This window comes from Psammomys obesus, unplaced genomic scaffold, assembly GCF_907164565.1.
Source record: "Psammomys obesus unplaced genomic scaffold, mPsaObe1.curated_primary_1811, whole genome shotgun sequence".
Classification (NCBI taxonomy): Eukaryota; Metazoa; Chordata; class Mammalia; order Rodentia; family Muridae; genus Psammomys; species Psammomys obesus.
The window spans coordinates 24,400,464-24,407,283 of record NW_026596117.1 but is presented as its reverse complement, the minus strand read 5'-3'; positions in this window follow the sequence as shown (position 1 = coordinate 24,407,283).

Here is a 6,820-nt window from a genome sequence, read left to right as displayed (position 1 = left end):
GACTGTAATAGCCAGAGGGGATGGGTGACTCCAAGGAAACGTGTCTTCCAGACACAGCAGGACTGATGCACACTCGGTCTCACAAGGACTGTAGCAGCAGGCACAGGATTGAACAGGTTCAAGCCAGATGGGATTCCAGCCCTGGGCGGGCAGGGGCAGGGGGAGCAAGGAGTCCCATCCTTTACCAAGAAGCTTTCTGCAACTGATATTTGCTAGCAAAGGGAAAGTGCTTTCTCCCAGTGGAGTGTCACTGTTCGTATCAGCCACACTCAAGGGAGTGTGGCCAGGAGTTGTTGGCCAACATAAAATTAACTCCATCATTTGTGAGTCTGTATGTACTATTTTCATTTTGTCTCACTGGTTTTCTGTTTGCTTGTTTTGATTTTTATGTTTGTTTTTGGTTTTTTTGTTTGTTTGTTTGTTTATTTGAGAGGGTGATTATAATATTGGGTGTGTAGGGAGGTGGGGAAGGTCTGGAAAGAGTTGACAGAGGGAAAAACATGATAGAAATATAGTGCATGAAAACGTTTAATGAGAGAGGAAGTCCCACAGCCCAAATGATGTGCCAACAGTCCTGTGCCTGCCACAACACACACACACACACACACACACACACCCCACCCCCACTGCTGCCACCGCTGCCGCTGTCACCACCACCACCACACCATGGGCAGCTTGTGAAACTGAATAATGGTCTACTTCTTGAGCTGACCTGACCATATTGACACTTTGAAAACGCTTACGTTTTCCACATTTCTATATGATCTCAAGCTTGCACTTAAAAGTTTACTTGGAAGCCATGCTGTCTGCTGGACTGATCCCAGGACCAGGAAAGTAGTCTGCATTGTGTCTGAAAACTCATATTTCTAGATGAAGACGCTGAAAGCCAGTCGTAACTAATACAGCTACCAACTCAGCTTTAAGTACACACAGTGAGAGGCAAGAACATTTGGAGCACCTTGGCAAAAGCCATGACATTATTCCCCCACCCCAACGTGTGTGTGTGCATGAGAGAGAGAGAGAGAGAGAGAGAGAGAGAGAGAGAGCAAGCTATTTACAGTTTACATCTTCTTTCAGAGAAATCAAGTAAACTACATTTCCCAGCCTCCCTTGCAGGCAGGTTCTGATAGAACACTCAATATGGGCATAAGATGGACATGAATTCCAAGTCTGGCTTATGCCATTGTCTTGTACAGCCTCAATTACCTTTTTTTAATCTCCTGGGGAAGGTTCTTGGAGGTGCAGAGAAGCATAGAGCCATAAAAGTGAAAAACAGCCTGGATCACCTTACCAGAGAAACCTCTGATGAGACACTTGTGTAAGCAAGAAATACGGTGTGATGTGCACAGCAGCGAAGCCTCATGAATCACACAAGAGCTATCTGGTTACTAGGCATGTTCTATTCTCTAAGCCATTTGTACTGTCCCAAAATATTTTAAGTCTCTGAGAAAACATAGTGACCTCTTAACCTGTCTCCTATTGACTTTTAAAAAAGATTTCTTTATCTTTATTTCTTATTCATATGAGAGTTTTGCTTGTGTGTGTGTTTGAGCTATATATACCCGGAAATGGGGGTTATAGAAGGTTGTGAGCTGCAACACAAGCAATGGGAACCAAACCTGGGTGTTCTGCAAGGACAGAAAATGCTCTTAACCACTGAGCCATTTCCCTGCCCCAGACTTTTAAAGAAAACCAAAACCAACCAAACAAACAATAAACAAAAACAAAATTCTAACAAGAGCTAGCCATTGTCCAGCTCTTGGGTCACCAGAGCTGTGAATGCAGACAGAGAAATTAATCTCCATAACATTAAGAGCTGGATATCCTGTCTTTGCATCTTTGGACATTTCTCCTGTCTTCGCGTTGCTGACAGAGATCCCCTTAGATCAGCAGCATTCTGGAGGCACTTAGCGTAGTGCCTGACAGCCCTGAACCACCAGGGGGCAATACTATGTAACAACAGAAGGACGTGGTAAAAGGATCACTGCAAAAAGGAGAACCGGCGGGAACCCACGGGAACCCACCGGCAGGTGCTCTACTGCCATGGCAAGATGGTCCTTGAGGAATGGGAAGGGAACAGCTAAGAAGGCTTTTTCGACACCCGACTCCTGCTTCCACCTCCCTTGTCATTGTTCTAAGAGCTACCCCTGGCCTGTATTTTTTTCTGCACGTAAAAAACCCAGCAGCAGGAAGATTTAGCTGCAGGAGGTAAGGAACAACTGTATTAAAGCTATCTGCCACCAAAACATCTAAACATGTAGCTGTTGGAAAATGAAAACACGGGACAGGGGTGACAGGAGAACATGCTTGCAGGGCAGAGCCTAGGACCTCCGGGAGCATGCAAGAAAACAGTTTCTTCCACATCACCCTGTGGTTTCCTAGTAAAACCAAGGGCTGTTGAGTTCTGCTTCCTGGAATGGGAGCTCGCTTCCCCTCGCCCCCACAACGAGCCCTTGCTAAAAATACCTACAAAAGTTCAGCCTGTTTAACAGCACCAAAGAGCAACTGAAGATTTGTAGGGCAAGATGGAGGAGAGATGGGGAATCCAGAATTCAGTATATATCTCAACTGCTAAGCAGAACCTTTAACAAGCATCTCAACTGAAAGAGTGTTTAATAAGCAGCTCGGGGTTTCAGTTGGGGTCTCATATTCACAGCCCCAGGATAAGAGGACTTTAGGGCAGGTTTCCCAAAGATAGCCCAAGGCAGAGGCTTACAAGCCTACATGAGTCTGGAGATGGGACCTCAAGACAGAGGAGACAAGGAATAGAAGAGGGACCATATGTGAGAAGCGCCGTGTGTCTGAACAGTCTTTCTCAAGCCTGGAGGCTGGGAAGAACACTGACTCCACAGAGCTCACGCTCATATTCCCATGTTGTCCCAGAATCTCTTCAGCAGCCGAGAAGATTGACAGGGAAAATGCAATATGACGTTTAAGCAAAGGAGATGTAAAAACTCTAATATTAGACCAAACAGATTTCAAGAGGCATTGTTACAAAGAAAAGTGGGAGTTTCATAATGATGTGGAACAATTCGTTAGAATGTCACATTTCCAGTCTGTCCATAATTAAAACAGAGCTCTAATATAGTAACATGCAAAGCACACTATGTAGAAAAACATGCATATATGTAAAATACTAATATATCTAAAGCCACAATCACAGCTGACAGAACTAAAAGAGACAGACAAATCAACAGTAATGAATGGAAGACTTTCTTAGACTTCGCTCAATACCTGATTGGAAAAAAAATAATTTAAAAAGACAAGAAATCAGCCAGGACATTGAAAATCTGAAAAACATAATTAATCAACCTGACTTAATTAGTATATAAAATATATCCCCAGTACTAATAAAATTCAAATAATTGCTAAGTGGATATAAAATTTTTAATAGAGGAGAGCCATATGCTGAACCAAAAGAATATCAACTATTTTTCATGCTTATAATGATCTCCTTAATAGTCTCTGCATAAGTTAGAAGTAAGTTAGAAGTCAGCATTAAAATCCTGAAGTGCCCAAAGGTCAAATACATACTTCACAAGTAACCTAGAGCTAGGGGCTGGAGAGCAGGTAAAAGCACTTGCTGCTCTTTCAGAAGACCCGGGTTCGATTTCCAGCGCCCACATGGCTGCTCACAACCGACGTCAACTCCAATTTAAGGCCAGCCTCAGCTACAGAAACTCTATTGCCAGAAAGTGAAAAGAAAAAAAAAATCAAAACTGAAAAAGGAACTAGATTAAAATAGGAAAGCATGTAATCTTAGTTATTTAATTTGGGTAACTGAAAATTCAACCCAAACTGACATATGAAAAGATAATTTAAACAAGATAAATTAAATGAACTGAGAATAGATAATTTAAATAATACTTTACTTAAGAAATAGGTCTTGCAATTCAAAATCTTCCCACCAAGGGAAATTCCAGACAGCTCCACTAATTTCTGTTAAGTTTACATACAGGGAATGAATCCAGTGCAGCTGATCCAATATCAAATCTTCCAGGAAATTTAAAAAGGAAAAAAAAAAATCTTCCAGACTATATTTTCAGCAAGTTATTTTGAGGGTGTCAACAGCTGATTCTAAAGTTTATGCTGAGAAGCACAAGCCCCAAGGACGGACAGCACAGGTCGAGAGAGCAGAGGGGAAGCATGAGATGGGTCCATGGCTTCATCTACAGCTGTGGCCACAGAGACAGGTGGTGTCAGAGACGGAATGGGCGAGTGGCTGAGTGGGAGGAACAGGCAGCCCAGAAACAGATCCACAGGAATGCAGATCACTGGTCTCTGGCATAGGCCTAAGGCATTCTATAATACAGAGAAGGTTTTCAACATACAGTGTTGGAGCATCTGGACACACATGCAAAATAACCTAGGGATGTGTGTACAGACTTTGGACCCTTTACAACCCTAGATGAAAAGGGTCACAGCCTCTAAATGTAAAACACAGAACTATAAAATCCCTGCATAATATGGCAGAAGAAAGCCTGGCTGACCTGGGCCTGGTAATGGTTCTACACTCAGTAACAGAGGCACAGCCTATGGAAGGGATAATTTACAGCATAGACTTCATTAAAATTAACTTCTCTGGGGGCTGGAGAGATGGCTCAGAGAGGCTCTTGTAGAAGACCTAGATTTGGTTCCCAGCACCCGCACGGTGGCTCACAACTATCTGTAACTCCAGTTCCAGGGAATCTGATGCCCTCTTCCCTCAGTGCTCAAACATGGTGCAAAACATTCATACACATATTTCAAAATCTTAAAAAGAGGCCTGGGCACAGTGGTACATGCCTATGTCTGTGAGTTCAAGGCCAGTCTGATCTACAGAGTGAGTCCAGGACAGCGGAAACTACACAGAGAAACCCTGTCTTGGAAAAAAAAAATCTGAAAAAGATGAAAAGGTTACCTTCTGCCTAAATTCAGTAAACAACATTCTGGAAAAGTGAGGCCCACAGATAAACTTTTAGAAACATCAGTGGTTGGCAGTTAGTGGGGAGTAGAAGTGGGAAGGGGAAATGGGCAGAGGCCAAGACTTTTAGGTAGTGAAGTCACTTGACTGGAAGCCACACCCATCCACACCCATCCACTGGATCTTTGTACAAACCCATGCAATAGGTAACACCGACCGTGAAGGAGTGTAAAGGTGGTAGTTGAGTAATTGAGTCAGAATGTTGCCACTTGTAACACAGGTTGGCTTTGGGGAGGGGAGTGGACAGTGGGCGAGGCTGTAATGGCAACAACACCAAAACGTATGGGACACAGGAATACAAAGTATCAATGAAAGCACTGATAACCGCAAGACTCCAAGCAAAACAGATACAGAATGATCTGTGCTGTTACTGATTACTTAAGAAAGTGTGGAAACTAGTAAAGGGTGGTGTAACAGGGAAAGGAGGGGACAGAATGGAGTAAGGAAAGAAAGTATGAAGGGGGAGAGAAAAGAAAAAGAGGTTAGAAAACACAGATATAAAACCAAAGAAAGAAGTCGGGCAATGGTGGCGCAAGCTGCACTGGGGAGGCAGAGGCAGGAAGCTCTTTGTGAGTTTGGGGCCAGCCTGGTCTACAGAGGGAGTTCCATGACAGCTAAGGTTACACAGAGAAACCCTGTCTCAAAAAACTACTACTATTACTATTAACCCCCACCACCACCAACAATAATAATAATAGCCAAACAAACCTAGAGGCTAAGGAGATGACTCAGTCAGCAAAGTGCTTGCAGCAGAAGCATGAAGACCTAAAATCAAATCCCCGACACCCCGTAAAAGCCAGGAAGGGCGGTGCCCGTCTGTCCCGCCGGCACTCCGGCACTCCGGGGTATGTGAGCCAATCCAGCTGAAACAGTGAGCGCCTGGTGCAATGGGAGATGGCCTTAAAAACGGCCGCAGAGAGCCCAGAGGCTGCCTGGAAGTCCTAGGCTGACCCGCTAGGCTGCCATCCAGGACCAGATCCCGGGCTTTGAGTGGGTCCGCCCCAACACCTACTCCCCAAGCCACCCGCTGGAGCACGTGGAGGGGTCGGTCCTGCAGAACCAGAGGCCCTTACTGAATGGGGTTGGTCCGAGGCTCGCAGAATGGAGCTGCTGCGGCTGCAGCTGACCTAGGCAGCCGACATCGAGGGCATCCTGGGGCTCTCTGGGAACCGGCCTCGGGAGCCTCTGCCTAGCTGCAAGAGCATCCTGAGTCTGGAAGATCCCAGATGAGTCTCGGCGATGGTCCAATATGTATGGTGTGTCAGAAACCGAAACCTTGAACGAGACCAGCAATGCGTTGCAATGAATATTTACATGTAAAGCTGTTTGAGCCAGAAGAAAGAAAGGAAAGAAAGGAAGAAAGCAGAGCAGGGGGACATGCAACATCCTGAAGCTTGCGTAGACTCGAGCCCCCAACGTGCTGCCCGCCCGCACGATCGCCCTGGCTCTGAGTGATGACAGGACGTCCAAGACGAAGATCAGTTCATTTTCTGGATTGAACTTCCTCAAAAGACCTCCATGGCTCATGCTGCCCCTGAGGCCTTCCTTGTTGGGACCCGTGGTCTGTGCTGCTGCCCCAGGCTGTGCAGAAGCCGGGGGTTCATGGGAATGGGTTGCCGCGGCTGGAGGCCAAGTTGGTGCCCTCCAACCGGGTTTGCCGTGTTGATGTAAGAGGCCTGTGCAGCCACCTGACCCCATCCCCCAAAACAGTAACGGCCTAGACAGGAAGCCATCCAAGAGAACTCTTAACAGTTGGGATAAGGATGCTGAAGTGTAAGTCTCCACAGTTGATGGCTTCTGACAGGGGTACGTGTGTGTGTGTGTGTGTGTGTGTGTGTGTGTGTGTGTGTGTGTGTG